This window comes from Rhinolophus ferrumequinum, chromosome 3 (assembly GCF_004115265.2).
Source record: "Rhinolophus ferrumequinum isolate MPI-CBG mRhiFer1 chromosome 3, mRhiFer1_v1.p, whole genome shotgun sequence".
Lineage (NCBI taxonomy): Eukaryota > Metazoa > Chordata > Mammalia > Chiroptera > Rhinolophidae > Rhinolophus > Rhinolophus ferrumequinum.
In genome coordinates, this window is record NC_046286.1 from 51,409,548 (window position 1) to 51,430,808 (window position 21,261).

Here is a 21,261-nt window from a genome sequence, read left to right on the forward strand (position 1 = left end):
TATTTCTAGAATTGTCAAATATTACACTTCTCCTAGCTCTGTGTGCTCCAGCCTTGCTTGGCTTCTCTCACACACTTGAATATGTCATGCTGTAATTCACTGCCTTTGCACATGTCATTTCCTCTTTCTAGCATATTCTAGCTTTATGCCTCCTCTGGCATAATTTCTATTTATCTTTCAGCTCTCATCTCATTCCTCAGTTATTCAAGAGACACAATGTCAGATTCCCCCATTTTACTGTTACGGCATTTCATACAAGTCCTTCCCTCTGGGGCTCTATACCAGTTGTTATTTCTCATTATTTATGAGGTTGTATGATTAATAAATACCCTCCTATTAGGTTTGTACTTCCCCCACATAAAATCAGAGATTATAGCTGTTTGCTAACCAGTGTACACCACCAGCACCTAGTACAGTTGTTGCAAATTACAGGTGATTACCAAAGATTTATTAAATTGGTGAGTGAATTGGTAAAGTTACTTGTTTTCACAAGATTTGTTCGGTTTTATTGTAATCTGTTTGAAACATTTTTTTTCTGTGTATGATTCTATGCTTATATTTATCTTTTCCATGTGACTAATGCAGTTGGATACCATTTGGGTGTCTTTTTCTGGATGAGAGGGAATGGACGCTATGTTTGACAACACCATATAGAACCATAATATATAACAGAAAAGATCTCTGCAACAAAAACTAGGATTAGAATATGCCTTTCTTCATGCCCGTGCTATTTATGAACATGTAATCATCACTCTTCCTGGGGAAAGAGTAACAATGATTCCAAGATAGTAAGTACATAAGGATCCACAAAGAGTGAATTTTTAATGTATTGTTTTAGCAGCTATTTAATGGGAATAGATAAAAACATGATGGCAGCTGGGTTCACCTTTTTCATCCTTGCAATTTAACAACTATTGATTGAGCATCACAGATGTGTAGAGATGGAACACATGCTGTGAAGCACATGGTAAGTAAGCAACACACTGCCTTCAGAGTGCTTTCCATCTGGAAGCAAGGGGCCTTGCCAACACAGCTGCAGTGCATGGCAGAGGCTAATAACAACTTTGGCTTCCATGGAGGGAGCCTATTCAGTTGTACCAGGAGCTTTATTTACACACATTATCTTAATGTGAACAATAGTTCTTCAGAGGAAAATATACATTAGCCTTTCAGCATTTACAAATGAGTAAATTAAGGGACAGAGGAATTAAGAAATGTCCCTGTGGTTACTCAGTGGCAGAGCCAGAACTGAAATCCAGATCTTATGACTCCTAAGCCCTAATAGTGAAAAGTCTGGGTGAAGTTAATGGGTGTGGAGAAGGATATGTCTTTCGATTCTAAACCTGTTTTCTCAAATGTTATACTGTGTGATGCAAGACACCAAGGTCAATCAAGCTTCGGAAATGCTGCATGTCATATGCTCAAAAAGCTTTGAAAAGAAGTTTTTAAGAAAGCAGGCTTTTCATTGCTTAACTCAGCACTTCCCCAAAAATACTTGAACTGGGAATCCGTTTCTTATGTAACACATCCTGGGAAACTGTTCCAGAAAAGACAGAACTGTCAAGTCTTTTTTCTCTTTTCTTTCTCATGCAGATCTGTGTTTTAGGAGGACACCTTGAAGGTGATATGTGGTGAACTGTTATGTATACATCAGTTCAAAAGTCAGATCGTGTTTGATGTCTTACGTTAACCCTTCACCAACATATAGGTATGTGTGCACGCACAGATACACACACGTACACTCCACCCACTCACCCACACACAGACACACATGCAGAGTAAGCACTAAATGTTATAAAGTAAAAATAATTATCCAGTAGTTCCCCCTGATCTGTGATTTCACCTTTCACAGTTTCAGTTACACGTGGTCATCTATAGTCTGAAAATGTTAAATGGAAAAATTCCAGAAATAACCAATCCTTGTTTTAAATTGTACAATGTTCTGAATACCTCACTTCATCTCATCACATAGACATTGTATCATCTCACATCATCACAAGAAGGGTGAGGACAGTAAAATAAGATATATTGAGAGGGAGAGAGAGAGAGAGAGAGAGAGAGAGAGAGAGAGAGACCCCACATTCACATCACTTTGATTACAGTATACTACAATTGTTCTATTTTATTATTAGTTGTTATTAATCTCTGACTGTGACTAATGGATAAAGCTTTATCATAGGTGTGTATGTATAGGAAAAGACATATAGGGTTTAATACTATTTACAGTTTCAGGCATCCTCTGGGTGTCTTGGAATTTATCGCCGCAGATAAGGGGAGATTACCGTATTAATGATGAATCACCTTTGATGAATGTTTGCTATGTTTAGACCTGGCTCAGCACATCACAACAATTATTTATTATCCCTTTCATCTCCTTCCAGCTCACATATCACTTTTCTGATCAACCTTACAGAAAATTCCTCTAGAGATGTCTATCCTACCTGACTCTGATTGCCCTCCTTCCTTTCTTCTTCCGACATAACCTAGCCAGGCTTGCCCCATTTGCTGTAGTTGTTTTTGTTTAGTATACCAATAACTGCTACATTAATCTGGTATCGCAACCGTCCTCGTTTTACTTGAATTATCAGCAACATTTGACAAACTTGATCCCTCTGTTCAAATTCAAGCCTTTTTTCTCTTTTCTTCAAGAACACTGTACATTTCTATTTTTTTCTTGTACAACGCTGGCAACTCCTTTGTGGTCTACTTTGCTGATTCTTCTCATCTCTAAGCCTGTAAATGTTGGACTGCCATGACATTTTACAGTCATTCCATTGGTGATTTTATCAAGTTTTACATCGAGCACTAGCTAAGAGCATAGACCTTTGGGCTAGGCTGTCTGACTCAGAATCTCAGCTCAACTACTTTGTTACATGTGTAACTTTAGACTAATGATCTATACTATTGCACCTCAGGTACCTCACCTGTAAAAACTGGGGTTATAACATTACCTATGCCAAAGAATTTTTGGAGCATTAAATGAGTTAATACTTGTAAGAGTGCTTAGAATAATGCCTGGCGCTATACATGTTTGCTGGTATTATTATCTATACTCTAATGACTTATAAAATGCATCTAGCCTGTACTTCTGCCAAGAATTTGTGAATCATATATTCAACTACCTACACAATGTCTGCACATGGAAGTCTAGTATACATATCAAATTTATTATACATAAAATGGAAAATCTAATCACCCTTAAGCCAAGGTGAACTCAGTAAATGGCACCTGCATCCTCTTCCTAAGGCCAAAATTCTTGGAGGCATCCTTGACTCCCATCTTTCTCTCAGACCACCCGTCCATCCATCAAATCTAGATTGCTCTGCCTTCAACTTATCCAGAATCTTACCATTTATTACCATAACCATGCTAATATATAATTCTTAAAGTTCAAATTTCCAGATAACTTGGTTATCACCCATGATCCATAGTGTTTCTTCATTTACCTAAAACTAGGTCTTTTTCACTTGAAAGACAATTAATCTAAGTTCTTCCATTTCTCTACTTCCTCAGCAAACTTTTAAACTTAACTCTATATTATTACTATTTAATTCCATTGTCAGTTTCAACTCACCGTTCTAGTCTGTGAAATTCGTTACAATTTACATAACATAGTAGCTTGAGCTCCCCATTTTGAATTTCCCCAAATTTATTAAATACATCCTAAACAATATCATGTCATCAAATAATTGATTAAAAATTATATAAAGAAAGGTCTACTAGACACCAGAGGCGTCTTGCAGTTTGACATTGATCCATTAACTAACCAATATTATTTAGTAGGAAAGGTTTATCAGCTAAAGTTTCAGCAAACTACTTGGAAAGCCTATTCATCTATATTCATCTTAACCACAGATATATCAGGAATTATTTTAAATGCTTTTTTGAAACCCAAGTGACTCAGATGACAGATCATATCATCTGTGAAACCTTTCCCTGAGACTCAGTTGTACTTAACCTCCTTGGTGTTCCCATGAAATTTTGCACGAGTCTCTGTCATAGTCCTTACCCCAATATACCAAATTTCTGTTTGTATTTGTCGCCTATGTATTGTGATGGCCTTGAAGAATGAGTTTGTGGTTCCTGTACCTCTACATTCTCAGAACCTTGTGTGTAGCAGTTATTCAATAAATATTTTTCAAACCGACGAGTAAATAATGGTGAGATTCTCATTTGTTACCTTAAGATGTGGAGTATAAGTTTGCTGTTTTCTCTGGACTTATTTTAGGATGCAAATCACTGAAGAAAACAATTCGTGGGAATAGACAAGCCAGTTCATCTCTTTGTGCCTCACTTAAAACATTCTTAGTATTTTAAATTCATGCACATATGGAATGTGTGACTTGGTGTTATTACAGAAAGATAATTTCATCCTTTTGAAGCTAAAACTGTACATGCTATTGCAGTTATTTCTGTTTTCTTCCTTTTATATTCCACCCTTTGTGTTTTTTATTAAAATGTCAGAAACAGTATCTCATTAACACTTCACAGTTGCCAATGCTTCCATTTATAGACTTAATACTTGGAGTACCTCCTTCAAAATCATATGAAAACTATAAAATACAAAATCACAAAATCCCTGAATATTTATGTACTCTGGTACATAAAATTTACATTGAACTTTCTGTTCCTTGCCTGATACTAATACATTTATTCCTGTATATGGAGAATAAAATTACATTATTTTATACCTCCTTTTTTTTTTTCAATTCATTAAACTTTTTGTCTCCCTACTGTTCATGATGACCATATAAGGAATGGGAAATATAATTGATGTAGGAGATATTTTAGGGATCATGTCTCATGAAACCGAAGAATGGAGGCACGGACCAAGGAGAGGCGAGGAGTTGTGAAAGAGGATAGTTTATTAAAAAGCAAAGAAATACAGCTCCCAAGTGGGAGGAGATTCCCAAATGGGATGGCCCCTGACTGAGGCAAAAGCTCTTCCTTTTATACCTTCCCTGGCCCATTTGGGGAAGGGGAGCTGGCGCCTTCTAATGGAATTTGTCTATCAGGTTTGTTCTGTTGCCCAATGCTAAAGGGATTAGCAAAATAGTCCATTCCTATCTGTCAGATCTGCTCCATTTGTCCGGCAAAAAAGGATTTATGAGATAATGTATTAACCTGAAGGTATATTCTTATATCTTTGTCCTGGGGTGAAGGAGCCATTTCAGAACCTGGAGTTTCAGGATATGGCTACCTTTTGTTTATCCCACCAGGGACCTTCCTGTCTGCCTAACAGCATACTAGCTAACCTGTACCATAATAATTAAGAAACAAATGAACAATAATTAATAGAATATAGTTCTGGCCCTGGAAAAAACATCTTCTGTTGCAGTCAGGGCATAGAAAATTAAGTTTCTTGTGATACATGCTGTGATAGAAATACATACCAGGGAGAATATAGGGAACCAAGCTGGGCTTTACAGTAGAAACAGTATTTGAGCTGGGCCTTACAGGATGTTGTAGGTCAAGAATAGGTGGAAAGAGGAATAATAATTTGTACAAAGGATAGAGATTCAAAATATACGGGATAATTGTGAAATGAGGATTGACTCAGATTTTAGGGAAGACATAGGCTGGGCGGCTAATGGAAGGTGTGGTTGGTAAAGTAGGATGTGGTTAGAGTTTGAAAGGCCATGTATGGCCATATCACAGAATTTGGAACTTATCCTGTAGGAAATGGAAAGGGAAAGAAGTTTCTTACAACATAAAGATTTATGCTGTAAAAAGAAAACTCTAGCTGTAGAGAATTAGTTGGTATTTTCCCTATACTGTTTGTCAGTCATTTAAGAATGTATGCTTCTTACAGTAAATTATTTTTCATGTTTAAACTGCCAAAGAGAATGATAGAGTGTTTTCTACAGGCTGCATTTTAAAAAGATCGTTTACACATTTTTATGCCTGCCTTTTGATAGCCAGATACAGATCCACTTTTTTCCAAAGCCAATTCATACAAAGAGATACTCACAGATGAAATATCTAGTATTTCTACACACAGGTTGGATAATTAGTATCTACTAAAGACTGAAAAACTCAATGAGAACAAAATGACCTTCTACCTTATGTAAAATCTTTATTAATTGAACTCTAAGCTAGCCCTTGAGATTTTTATGCAATCTGCAACAGAAAGGTCAATGGAATACCAATAAATCCTCTGTTTTTGTTAGTTCATTCTTCAAATACTAAAGTTGGTTGAAAATTGATTCAATTATTTGTAATCCAATACTGAAGGGGGAAACGTGTTTTTCTTTTTAGTCATCTTATTCATTTACATTTACACGGAAAATAACACATCCAAGAATAATCAGAAGAGTGTTTTAATAGCAATGGGCACATTAGAGGTTGAGCATGTTTTCCATTTCTTACCTTCTTATAAAACGTCTGCAAAACACTTATTATCTTGAATTAGGGGAAAAAATATATATATATATATATATATATTTATATTTACATATAAATGTATATGCAAATATATATTAATATATAACATATTTATATATTATATATAAATATATATTTATATATTTATATAGATATATATGCAAATACTATGTTTAAGATGCTTTTCTAGGCTCCGAGAATACAACATAAATAATACAGTTAATGCTCTAAAAAATCATAATGTAATGGGAAAACAGAATACCGACAACTCACCCATTATAGTACAAGGTAAAGTAAGGGAAATACTTTGATAACAATATGAAATAATACTGTGGGAATACAGAAGATTCAGTGATGAAAGTTTATAAAGTGGAAAGATTTGAGTTGTGCAATAGCATATTAGCACAGTTTCACAAGTTTTAGAGAAGATTCTAAACCAAAGCAAAAATATTGGCCTGAGCTCTAGAAATATCTAAAAATATAAAATAATTGGAAAATGGATTACAGCTTTGTGTGACTGGGGTATGGTGAGGAGTGAGGATAGATAAGCCTAGAAATTAAGATGGGGGTTAAGATTTGAAGACCTTCCTTTCCATGTTAAGCTGTTTGAGCTTTAGCCTCCAGGCAGTGAGTGAGGAACTACCAAACAATTTTGAAGTATAGAATGGCTTGAGTTAAACCGGAGTGTCTGTATTTTAGAAAGTTATTATCAAAGACAACACAGAAGGTGTAAAAACTGTAATTGCCCTAATGTAAATGAAGAGGCTCTTGGTTGTGGCAATGGAAGTGGGATTTAAAGGAGAAGAAAGATTTACCGAAAGGTAGAATTAGGATTTGGTGTTTGGATGGAAGTGGAAGTAAAAGGAGATGGCTACTGGCGTGTCTACTCAGCACTATTGCTGATAATTGTAACCAAATGTGACTGCTTAACATAACTAAATATTTCATATCTAATAATCTAGTTACCACTTCAGTCTTTACCCTGTGTTCATAATTCTGAAAAATTATAAATTTATTAATGTATATAAGTAAATTAATTTATAAATATATAACAATCTTTTTAGTTCATACATATATATGTGTGTCTTGTTTTATGAAAAATCTTCAAGAATAATTCTGAAAGGAAAACATAATAAAGGAAAAAGGTTTTAAAACATAAAAATGTACATTTTATTACATGTCCAATCATTCCATTAAGATCACAATTTCTCTCCTCAACTAGGGGAGAAGAGGAGCAGTCTTTATTCTTACACATTCTCCTTTTCTACCTGGTCAATGTCACCAGGAACTCTTATCTTTTTAACCTATGATGAATAAAAAGCAAGTATATCAAGATATATTTGAGTAATTAATAGTTACTTCAGTGCATTTTATATTGTGTGTGTGAATGTGTATGTAAAACCTCAAAAGATAATTTGTAAGTATTTTAGTAAAATACAATGAAACTTCCATGACATATTATGTCAATTATATGCAGATAAAAGCTTTCTAATATTACATCTTTATTTATAAGTAGGTAATGATGTTCTTGCCAGGATCATTGTTTATTTTTTGAAAATGATGTATGCTAATGATCAGTGTATTTTCAAAGGATGACATATATCACAACCATTTCATTAGAATGACAAAGTAAGAACTACATATCAGAAATTTTACATATAATAATGCACTAGGGGCAGCTGGTTAGCTCAGTTGGTTAGAGCACAGTGCTCTTAACAACAAGGTTGCCAGTTCGATTCCCCACATGGGCCACTGTGAGCTGTGCACTCCACAACTAGATGGAAACAACTTGACTTGGAGCTGATGGGTCTTAGAAAAACACACTTAAAATAAATAAAAGTTAAAAAAATCCACTAAATTCACCTTTTTAAAGGTGTTTTTAAAAAACATTACTATTAGGTCATAACCATCCATTAAACAGAACATACTGATGCGATGTTGTACTTCTTGCTGGAATAATTTCCTGATGCTTCCTTCTTTTTTCTTTAATGCAAATTTTAAGACCTAGTATTGCTTTCGGTTATTTTTAACCAATAAGATCTTTGTGGTCAGGTGCTTCACTTTAAGAAGCGTTGTAATTTTTTTTCTTTTAGAGCTTCCCTAGATGGGCCATAAGTCTGCTTTTGAGACACACTTTGCTATAATATAGCCATATTTAACTTAGATTTGTGTGTTAGCAGCCTTAAATTTATAACTTGGCTTATAATTACATATGACTCACTGAATTTGAAGTCCAAAACTGTTAATCTTAAACTATAGATGTAGTTAGGTTTCATATCACATCAAACAGCGTATAATAATTAACTGTGTATTCCCTCAGTATATGGAATTTGAAAGGAAAACATCTTCACATTACACCAGAGATAATAGTTTAAGCTCAAATCCCTCCCACGCATTGACCTACAGTAGAATAAGTGACGTGCCATGAAAGTCAATAGACATCACATACTGAGATAGGAAAGCACTTTGAGGAACAGACAAAAGGCTGGAGTGACCAGAACAAAAGGAACAAGGTTAAGAGAGTGGTAGTCAGGATCTAGATTCCCTCTTACTCCTCTAAGGCCCTGGGCTTCTGGAAAATAACAGTCAGGAGGAGGAGAAACATAGGCTTTCAGTCCTGCAACATTAGCTGAGCTAGTAAACAAAGAATGGCTTAAACACTTGAACGGAGGCTAAGGAAAGAGCCCAGTGAACATAGAAATGTTATCATGCACATTATAATAAACAAACAAACAAACAAACAATAAATAAGAATTTTACGTTTAGTCAGGACCAATATATATTGTGAATAGAATTTTTATGCCTTCTTGTTATTCAAGAACTCATCACTATCGCATCCCACCATTACCCTAACTATCCTTACCCAAATCCAAATTAAACCTTTGAGGATGTGTTAATTTCCTAGGGCTGCCGTAACACATACTACAAGCTGGGTTGCTTAAAACAACAGAAATTTATTCTGTCAAAATTCTGGAGATTAAAAATCCAAAAGCGAAATATTGGCAGAGCCAGACTTCCTCCCGAGGCTCCAGGAAGAATCCTTTCCTGCCTTTCGAGCTTCTGCTGGTTGCCAGCAATCCTTGATGTTCCTTGCTTTGTGCCAGCAAAACTCCAAGTTTCTGTATCTGGCCTCACATCACCTTCTTCCTTGTGTGTGTCTATGTCTCCAAATTTTTCTCTCTTTTAAAAACAGCAGTCACTGGGTTTCGGGCCCATCTTAATCTAGTGTGACCTCATCTTAATTTCATTACATCTGCAAAGACTTTATTTCCAAAGAAGTTCTCATTCACAGACACTGGGGGTTAAAACTTCACCAAATCTTTTTGGGAATCCAAGTCAGTCTCCTATGGGGGGGTGGAGATGAGAAACTCAGTGGGGCGTTTAGAAGGACTACCAGATCCATCTGATTAAATCAACTCATATCAAAGTCAATCTAGTTTTAGGGTTCATTTGTATTTTTAAGGGACTTTGTAACACAAATGTATAATAATGAAGAGAGTGGTTGGGATCAGAGCATTCTTGGTCCCTGCTTGCTTTTCAGAGCTTCCAGCTCCTCACTTTTAGCAAACCCAAGTCTGCGGGTCCACCTCTCTACCCCTTCACCAGAGTGGATCAGATCAGCTGTAAAATGAAGAGGATGTAGTTAACGCAGAAAACTTAGGTTGTGTTCCTTATTTCTTTTTCTTTTAGTAGTGTTTCAGTTTTATGGTAAACATTTAAATATTTTCTTTAGATCCAATTATATAAATAATGGCTTTATATTTCATTTTAATTTTCCCACGTTAATGTGGAGTTAGATCAGCATATCTCCCATACAGAATCTGTATGTGAAAAATTTGAAGGACATTCATGCAAACCTTTGACAACAGAAAACTATACAATGTAAATGGTTTTGGTAGACATGGATTTCCTTTCTTCCAAAATACTTCCTAAGTGTGAATGAAAAGAAAGGATAGGACCAAAGTAAGAGAGTTTTGCAAAGTGTAAATCAGGTCATCTAAGTTCTTTTGTGCTTTCTTAGTAGAGTAAATATCTGTTCACAATCGTGGAGCACTCACTTGTAAGTGGGATAAGGACAGAAGAATGTGCTACCTTTATTTAGGCCCTTAAAATCCTGAAGTTCAAGTTTTAAAATGATTCAAAAGGGGATGAATGTATTTTAAAACAAAATGCTTTTCTTTTTATGCAATGAGTCAGAGTAAAGCTTTTTGTAATATCGTCCTAGATTCTGAACGATATAATGTATTTCATTTTTTAAAAATAACTTTGTTTATTCGTAAAACACACGCTATAACACACAATGCAAACCATTGTATTTAATGCAAAAATTTCAGCTGAACATTATTTGAGGATGAGAATTTAATAAGAAATTTTGATTTTTAAAAATCTTTCATCAGTTTAAATGTAGCTTTAGAAAAGAAGAAATACATGACTCACAATTAAGTTGCCATAGTACAAAATATCCATTTACATTTTTGATTAGCATTTCTTCTTTGCTGATTATAAAAAAAAAATTACTATGCTAAATTTCATTATTTTGATTATTGATTTCCCAAGAGACTTTGGTCTGAATTACAAAGCTACAGCTTAAGTTTTATAATTAAAATTTATAGCAAGACATTTATTTTTCATGCAACTAATTGACAAAAAAATTAATAGTTATTTAAATAATCATATGAGATTTAATAGTCCCTTTTCTTCAACTGTTTTGAACATTCTGGAACTTAACTAGCTGTGGTATTTCACAGTATTGTTCCCAGCAATAAATTCCGCTGGGAGAGAAAGGGCCTTGTCATATATGGGAATTATGAACCCTGCCCCACACCTATTCCTCTGCATCCCTTGGAAATCCCAGTTCATGAAACTGCTTTTAATAAGCTATCCAGGTGAGTTTTATGCTTATTAATGTTTGAGAACTCAATATTAAAGAGGGTAGTCCAGTGGATCTTAACCTTTTCAAAACTGGTAATCAATCGCTAGCCTCTACAGTACACTGGGAGAAACTGTTCAGTGACTGTCAAATTCTTCCCAGAGGAAGTCATTCAAGGGACAGAAGAAGAGAGAAAGGCTGATCCACTTCTTCTTCCCTCAGAGTTCTGAGAGTCTGGCCAAAGATGGTAGGCAGCATGAACATACTTCCAGCCCAAGAGAAACAGTCACAGACTTCCCTTCGCTTCCTCCCTCTCTCCTCTCTCCTTGTCTCCCTTTCTCCTTATCTCCTTCCCTCCCTTCCTTCTGTCTTCTCAGTGCTTTCTTCAATTTTGTCAGAAGAATGGGACAGGGAGGGCGTTGTTTGAAGGACAGCAATAGCTTATCAAAAACCCTCCCTTATTCTGTCTATCTGGTTCAGTCTCATGGAACACTCTTAAAACAGGTGCTTAACAAGGCAAGTGTCCGATTTTTTAGTCGTTATTGTCATAGACAAAAAGGAAAAGAAACAGTGTCACCAACCATCTATCCCTGGCCTGTCTCCCATTTTGGTCCCAGTCAGGCATCTGCCTCTGGATGAGTATGACTGAGGATGGATATAAGTATCACACAATCTTTATCTTGACTTTACTTTCTATCTTCCATTTTCAGATTCTTCTTCCAGGGAGGGTTTAACAAGTAGGATCAGAAATCAAAACATCATCTGAACAAGCAAGAAGTGCACTTGCTTCTTGGGAACAGCCACTGGAGCTCAGCCCAATGCTCATCCTATCTCTCACATGGCCCCTAGCTACCGGCTGGCCTGTCCCTCCCAGGCCTGTCACATCATAAGTCAGGGCTTATTGTTTATTGAATTAATCACACCAAGACCACCTCAAAGCTAGAGAAATGAGGAGATGGAATGCTTATATTTTATTGATTCAATTTAAAGATGGAAAAGAAATCAAACCATTTTTAGACCCATATTTCAGTGAAATGAAAAAAAAAAAAAGATTCATATTGTCTAAACCAGAAAGTGGCAAACTATGGTCCATGGGCTAAACCTGATCTGCTGCTAGATTATGTAAATAAGGGTTTACTGGAACACAGCCATAGCCACTTTTTTTTTTTTAATATCTGCTTTCACACTACAAAAGCAGAATTGAGGAGTTGTGCCATAAATTGTGTAATAGATGAGTATCTATAGAACAGCCTTGACTTTACCTCTCGTCTGGCAATGCCTAAAATATTTACCACCTGGCCCTTTAGTGCAGTTTGCTAATTCCATGTTGAAACCAAAACGATCATGATGTATTTTCTCCAGCTTCTGAAGGCAAAAATACTCAAATGGAATTCCATAAAAAGAGTCCTCATACAAATAGAAAATCTGAATAAACCACTTACTAGTAAAGAGATTTAATCAGTAATCTAAAATCTCCTAATGAAGGAAAGCCTAGGACCAGATGGCTTCCTGGTGAATTTTACTGAATATTAAAAGAAGCATTAAAACCAATCATTCTCAAACTCTTTCCCCCACTTCACCCCCCCAAAAAAAAAAATCAAAGAGAAGGGAACATTCTGAAACCCATTTTAAAAGGCTACAATTATCCTGATAGCAAAACAGGAATATTTTCTGTTGAAAAAGAAAACTGCAGGCCAATATCCCTGATGAATGTAGATACAATACAATACTGGCAAACTGAATTCAGCAGCACATTAAAAGAATCATTCACCATGATCAAGTAGGATTTTTCTCTGGGATGCAAGGCTGGTTCAACTGTGCATCAAAGCAGTCAATGTGATACACCACATTAACAAAATGAAAGAAAAGAATCATATAATCATCTCAATAGATGCAGAAAAAAGCATTTGACAATATTCAACAACCATTTAGGACAAAAACTTTTAACAAATTAGGTATAGAAAGTAAATATCTGAACATAGTAAAGGTCACATGTGACATGCCCACAGCTAACATCATATTAAGTGTTCAGAGGTTGAAAGCTCTAAGGTCAGGAACAAGATAAGGGTGCCCACTCTCATTATGCCCATTTAACATAGTACTGGAAATCCTACATAGAGCAGTGAGGCAAGGAAAAAAAAAGACATCAGAATTGGAAAGAAAGAAGTAAAATGGTCTTTATTTATAGATGGCATGATTTCATGTAAAGAAATTACTAAAGACACAATCAAAAAACTTGTTTGATCTAAAAAACTAATTCAGTAAATTTGCAGGATACAAAATTAATATACAAAAATCAGCAGCATTTCTATACACTAACAACAAATTTTCTGCAAAAGAAATAGTCGAGATATCTGCATCCCCATGTTCATAGCAGCATTATTTACAATAGCCAAGGCATAGAAACAACCTAAGTGTCCACTGGTGGATGAATGGATAAAGAAGTTGTGGTATATATACATATTGGTATATTATTCAGTCACAAAAAATGAGGAAATCTTATTACATTTCCAACAACATGGATGAAACTTGAAGGCATTATGCCTTCAATCTAAAAAAAAAGAAAACAACTCATAGGCAAAGAGATCAGATTTATGGTTACCAGAGGTGGAGGGCTCGGGGAGAGGTAATTGGAGAAAAGTGCTCCAAAAGTGTAAAGTTTCAGTTACAAGATAAACAAATACTAGGAATGTAATGTACAACATGATGACGATAGTTAACATTGCTGTATGGTATATAGAAAAGTTGTTAAGAGTGTAAATTCTAAGAGTTCTCATCACAAGGAGATTTCCTTTCTATTTGCTTCTTTTCTTTTTATTGTATATATACGAGATGATGGATGATAGGTGAACTTATTGTGGTAATCATTTCATAATACATGTAAATCAAACCACCATGCTGTATTCTTTAAACTTAGACAATGACATATGTCAATTATTTCCCAATAAAACTGGGGAAAAAGATTCCCCACACACATGTTAAAACATGTAAGTCATTTTCTCACTAACCACAATATGATAACTTTAAATATGTGGGAATAATCATTTTAATTCCAATAACCAAAACAGCACCTCTCATAGTAGAGAGACAATACGTGTTTGGTTAAATAAATAAGTGTTTAAAAATATATGTATGTTCTGCATTTCATTTATGGCATATTTCTATTTTAGAATAAATTTATTTCCCCCAAATCTTTGAACAAATTGGATGCTCCAGGAAAAAATGTACAAATGAGGTTTCCAGTACTGCTTTAAGCCCCAGGTGGGAGAAGCTCAATAGTTTGCCCTGAGGTTTTGAGAGAACCAAGCAACCCTCCCTCCCTCAAAAAACGTGTATGGAAAAGTATTTCTACGGATAAAATATTTGTACAATTATGGACGAATCAATTTCAAGCACCTTCTATTATAACAGTTAATAACCTGTATCCCAAGCATAAGCATATTAAAAGTCCTCAAGATATTGATGTTTGTTAATGGTTCTAAGTGCTACTAATCCTCTTTCTCCTATAGCAACTGAGCAAGTAGAAGAGTCTATTAGGTTGGTGCAGAAGTAATTTCGGTTTAAAAGGTTAAAATAATTGCAAAACCACAATTGCTTTTGCACCAACCTAATAGTCAGAACTAGCTCTTTTCATCAGCCCCAACCTTGTTCTTTGCAGTTCACAGGGATCTGCATCATATGCCCGTAAGAATAGGGTCAGGACAAATCAACCAAGCCAGCCACATAAGGAGAAATAAAAGAGGAGGAAAGCCCAATCCATGAAATAATCCAGGCGATGAAAATAACCAAGGAGCACATTGTTTCCTCTTCCTGTCCCCTTTGTTCCTCACTTGGCTTTGTGTTCTTAGTTTCAGGGTACTTATTCTTACCTGATATAAAGAGCAAATTAGCATTTTGTACTGTGAGAAAAATATTACTCCTTTTTCACCTGCATTATGCAAAAGAAATCCCTTACGGCAACATCATCCCATGTCGATTGCACGAGGCAGACCTGTGGGGCCAAGAGCGGAGCTCTGGAATCAGTCTGTCTGGGTTCTAGTTTAGCTGCACCATTTACAAGCTGCATGACCTTGGACAAATTGCTTCAGCTGTCAGTGCTTCATATTCCTTTTGTCTACAACTGAAATAATATCTCATAGGCTTATTGATAGGATTGAATGAGAATGTGCATATACAACCTTGAAATCCTGGCTAGAATGCAGTGAGCACTCCTTCCTTCTTAGGTGGTTTTATTATGAGTGTTAATGATGTTGAAGCTCTCTGCATGACCAGAGGGCCCGCCACTGACCAGCCCCTGCTAACCTCTTCTGCTTCCTGCACTCGCTTCATCACACTGCACAACTCTTTGCTCCACTAAAGCCAGATTACTTTTTAGTCCCAAACTGTTTTATCTCTGTCCTCCTTATCTTTGCTCATACTGCACTGCCTAGTCATCATTCAACATTCTCCTTACACAACCTATTTTCTATTAAGTTTCAGCCCCGCAAAATTGAATGCTGCTATATTTGTGCCCCTAGCCAGACATTTTGTACAAATTTCTTCATTTCTCTTTCTTGTCTTCCTTTTCTGGACTGTGAACGCTTCAAGGGCAGGAGAGTGTTTTAGTCCCCCTTTTAGCCACAGCACCTAGAACATGTTATATAGAGCACATTGAGGAAAATGTATGTTGATAAAGAAGGCTTAAGGACCCACTGTAGTAATTCTGAAGTCATAAAATTCTGTTTAAAGTACAGCCACAGGAATTAGCTCGATGACTTCTCCTGGAAGCAAATCTCATTTATTACTATAAACTGCGTAAAGCAATTGTCTTTATTTGTTCAAAATCCAGTGTCCTTTAATCAAATCTGGTAAATTGAATTAAGAAACTTGCTCTTGCTAATGGAATTCAGTTTTTAATATATCAGAGATGTTTCTACCAATATCGTTCAGAGTCCTATAAAGTTTCCTTCTTTATAAGTAATGCTCCATGTGTTTATTTCCTTTTCCTTTCATTTATAAATATCAAATAGTGTTTTTCTTAATCATTTATATTGTCTTTATTCAATTGTTTTAGCAATAATTAAAAACAATTAGAAAAGATAAGTATGTCTCTATATTTTCCCCTTTTATGAATTTTACCCAAATCAGCTAAAGTATTCTACGTAAATATCTATATAATTTTTATATTTCAAATTGACCCTTTACAAAAGAAAAAATAACCTACCCTGTAATGATGGCTCAAAAATGCATTTGTTGGTGAAATTAATGAATAGGATTTTATACTTTATTCAAATATATCACAAATCCAAACATTTTCTCTTCATTGTCACTGCCACCAAACTTACACCCCGTCATAGCTCAGCTCAACTACTGCAGTAACCTTCAGATCGGCTGCCGCTTCCAGGCTTGTCTCTCTTCTATGCATAGAACAATTGACGTGATCCTTTAAAATTTGAATCAGTTACCCAGACAAAACCCCCCTATTTCCGTTGTATCATGAATAAAGTCTAAACTCCTTACAATGGCCTATGAAGCCCAATATGACTTGGCCCAGTGCCTGCCTGTCTACCTCACTCCCCACCCCACTACCACCACCATGCCTTCTGTCAAGATGCAATCTGTAGGGTTTTCTCCTCCTTGAATATGCTTGTTCCTCTAAGGCTTTTGCACCCAGTGCCCTGTCTCCTTGCAATGTATAGTCCTTATCTTCAGCTCAAACATGGCCTCCTTCTTGAAGCCTACCTTCTCCGACTGCCTCTGCTCAAGGAGACTACCCAGTCTTGTTGTTGTGGGCTGCTCTGCTGCTGAAAACTCTCACAGTCAGTTCTTTTCTCAGCTCTGCCTTTGCTTAATGGCCCTGAAAATTCACTCTGCCCTGGATCTTGGCATTCAGGCCCATCAAAGTCTCTGCTCTTACATATGTTGCTACTTCCCTCTTCAGGCACCAAGTTAAAACTGAAACCCTCACAAACCTCTGTAGCTGAGCCATTTTGCTTCCCGTAGACTCAGTGCTTCTCAACTCATCATTCCATGAAAACCTAGTCACTTATGCTTTCTGATAAACCTCATGATGCAAAGGAAAAAACAGTTAGTGAATCACAATGTTTTATGCTTAAGTTACAAATACTAAAGATCTTGGCAAAACATCTAAATAATAGACAAATCTACCAAGCTTGGACTTTATACGCAAGAGGGAACTAAAGGAGTTTAGAAATCCCATTTTCTCAAAACTGAATGGCTTTAAACCGTCTATCAAAATGGATGACAGAAACTGCATGTCTTGTGTGAATCTACCCCATGTTGGGCGGATGCCTTGACTGGTCCAGGGGAAAGATGAGTGTGTAGAAAATCAAAAGAGAAAAAGGTGTTATCGTCATTTGACTGGATTAGACACAAATGTCTAATGGAAGAGAATGATTGTTTCCCTACACATAATACAAAAAAGAAAGAGGTAACTATATTCAGATAAAACTTTATCAACAAAAATAATAACAATATGACAGTAACTCTATAACTTGAGTGTTATTTATGCTTCATGCTGAGCCATTAAATCATAGCCATGATTTAGGAAACACACACACACACACACACATGCATGCACATGCACACACATACACACTTACACAAATCTATGTTTGCCAAATAGAAAACAGAACTCTGTCACTTGTTGGCCGTCATTATTTGCTCTCATCCTGGCTAGGATTCTAAATGTTTGCTTTTCTGACTTTCCAGCAAAGAATATTTCAAAAGCATCAAATCAGATTATGGTAAAACAGAGCAAGAATGACATTTGATGCTTAGAATATTATTTTTAAAAAATTAATAGATGCTCAAGTGTCATAATAATCTGGAATCAATTGAGATAGGTGTAAAGTCCCCTTTTCCATTTTTCAATAATATAAAATATATTGATCTGTTCTGTTAAGATTTATAACCAATACATTGCTTATGTTATAAGCAATAATTGTGTTTGTAGTTTTACTCATTTAATAACTCTAAGCATAAGATATATACAGTTCCACAGGGAAAATTATCTACCATATAAAATATTTCATTTCTTTTTCAAATTGGGGACACAAATAGTATTGAGAATAGATTTCTAGGCAGAATTATCAGTGTTAATATTAACTGTTAATGTAACAGTGTCCAAGAAAATATGTGGAAGTGCAGACTTTTCTGGTTTACACTTTGAAGGTAGGGCTGAATTGACCCAAGCTAAATACCTTCCAACTTCACTGGACTAGTTGTTTGAATGATCAGAACCCTGTAAAATGGGGATAATAAAACCCCCCAGTATCGTTGTGATGACTAAATGATAATCACACAAACCTAAAAGACATTCAACAGCTGATACAAAATATAGACGTGTTATTCATCTACTATGTTTTACCTTTGAGAAAAGATTAGGTAAAATCAGATTTTAAAGACAGGACAAAAATGCTACATCTATTTTCCATATATTGTTTATCTTTAAATGTGTTTAAATACAATATGGAAGTATAAATAGGGGGGGAAAGTACTAAATTAGGGGGAAAATTAAATTATCTTCCTATTAAGCATAAGCCAGGGCGATGTGTAAACCCAGAAAGAAATCAGGCTGAATTTTGCTTTAAAATTTAACTTCAGGAAGAAAAAAGAAGTTAGGTGTTTGGGAAACATAAAGTGAGAAAAAGGGATGTGTGTGTGTGTGTGTGTGTGTGTGTGTGTGTGTTTGTGTGTGTACAGGATACCTAACCACCATTTTCAGTAACCACTAAATATGAGAAACTTATTGCATATATTCTACAGCAAAAAGACATTTTTGTTTTGATGGGGAATATATCTATATAACAGTTTTGGGACGCATTATCTTAAAGAGAAAACTAAATCTGCCCTTTAATTTTACTTTAAATTATTCTTTAAAGATAATTTGCTATTGATTGGGGTAACTAATGGCAGTGGGTCATTTTCCCACTTTATATTAAATCTAATCTTAATTCATTACAGAATGAATGATTCAATAATGTTTGAAATCATTTCATTTCTTTATACCCAATCATATATGTGGGTAACCGTCTTAGTCCACCTGAGCTGTTATAACCAAATACCACAGACTGGGTGACTTACAAACAACAGAAATTTATTTCTCACGGTTCTGGAGGCTGGCAAGCCCAGGATCATTGTGCTGACAGATTTGGTGTTTGGTTAGGGCTTCCTGGTTAATAGAAAGTCTTTTTACTCTATCCTCACGTTGTGGAAGATGGGAGAGAACTCTCTGGATCCTCCTTTATAAAGACACTAATTTCATTTAGGAGGGCTCCACCCGCATGTTTTAATCACCCCTTACAGGCCCCACCTCCCAATACCATTATCTTAGGCCTTAGGATGCAATATATGAATGGGGGAGGCACAAATATTCAAACCACAGCAGCTGACATACATCAACATGAAAATTAAAGATATTTAGACAAATCATCTAATTATTTGGTCTTTATTTTCTTAATTCAGATCATTGTAAACATCCTGATGATTTAGTAATTTTTTGTTTTATATTTTGTTTTTCTTTGTGCTATGGACTCAATTTATTCTGTAAGTGGAAAACAAAAAATAGAGACCATGAAATATATTTAGTTAACAAGATAACTTACAGCCATTTCTTTACAGTTTCAATTACAACATTCATTTTTTTAAATAATTTGTATTTTATTGTATACTCAAATGACTTAAGTGGTTCAATAGCATTTTCCTAAAAATTCAAATTAATTATAAATTAATATATACAAAGGACACAGTAATATATATAGAAAAATCTGTGTTTGTAAGATGTGTGATTTCTTTTAGTTTTCTTTTGGTTATTTTGCAACCTATATAGTACACCCAGCACATTTAGCTAACATGAGTTTTTTCTCTCTTTTCCAACAGGTTTAGAATGCAATAATCCAAGAATTTTATAATACAGTGGAATAGCTTAACAACTGTCTATGTGCTTCCCATGATATGTTCTCTATATTGTAAGTATACATTTACTTTCCCGAGCTAACTTGCTTGTGAGAGAAATGTGTTCAATTAGAACTTACAACTTAGATTGTTTCAGACAATTATAAACTAAAAACTCATCCAAAATATAGGATAGTTTTAGAAGGTTATGTTATGTGAAGAGATGTTCTGCAAATTAATATTTAATATTGTATCAAAGTCAAATCTCAATATAGTTGTCATCATGGTGGAATAATATACCCATGCTGTTATATTTTTTATAAATATTATATTTAATACCCTTAAGATTTTATAATACTCTTTAGTTTTCTAGAAGAAAAATTAAATATTGGACATGCAAAATTTTATGCTAAAGTATTAAAAGTTCTTGAAATGCCTTTTAAATATGTAAATGTGTAATATATATTTAAGGTCAGGTTGATTTTATTTCTATAGTAGTTATCTTTTTTGAAGAATTTTTTTGTTGTTTTGGCAAGATAATATCTATAGCACTAAATTATGCATACATATGTATGTGTGTGTATGTGTGTGTGTGCATACATGTGTGTGTGTGTGCATATACTCATGTTTGTGCATGTGTGTGTGTATATATAATTTATTTAATAAGCTAATAAAAAGAAGAAAGAAAAGTATTCTCTGCTCAGTAATGGAATCTTTTACTATTAATTTCACATTGTTTAAAAATAAGGAGAGAAGTGAAAGGCTGGGATAGATACTATGCTTTGTTTTTGAGTTAAAAAGTACTGAACACTAGGTACTAACTCATAGCTGTGGGAAGGAAAGGAAGCAGCCCAATCCCTTTTTTCCTCAGAAGTAAGCCATGCCTGGAGCCCTTCCTTATTCAGCATTATTCCCAAAATTTATGACACATTGAGGGCATCAGAAGACGCTGTTCCTTAGCAGCACCTGATCCTGCCAGACCTACAATACCCATCTCAAGCCTTACTCTACCTTTTTCAAGCCTTATTCTCTCAGCCCTTTTCTTCCTGGATTCTGTGAGTATTTAAAATCTCTCATGGGGAAATGAAGCTTAGTGAACCTTGATCCTTCTC

At 35.2% G+C, this 21,261-nt stretch overlaps 1 protein-coding gene and 1 long non-coding RNA gene across 4 annotated transcripts in view; one reads left to right on the forward strand and one right to left on the reverse strand.

Annotated features, from left to right (window-relative positions):
- The window catches only part of FUT9 (fucosyltransferase 9), a 165,415-nt gene that overhangs the window by 61,703 nt on the left and 82,451 nt on the right, over nt 1–21,261 (forward strand). For all 3 annotated transcript variants that reach the window (XM_033102815.1, XM_033102817.1, XM_033102816.1), the window contains exon 3: nt 20,135–20,223. The gene's annotated coding sequence lies outside the window, so the exon portion shown is untranslated. The remainder of the gene's footprint in view (nt 1–20,134; nt 20,224–21,261) is intronic.
- Nucleotides 1–21,261, reverse strand: part of LOC117020376 (uncharacterized) — a 282,171-nt gene that overhangs the window by 43,470 nt on the left and 217,440 nt on the right. The gene's annotated exons all lie outside the window — the stretch shown is intronic.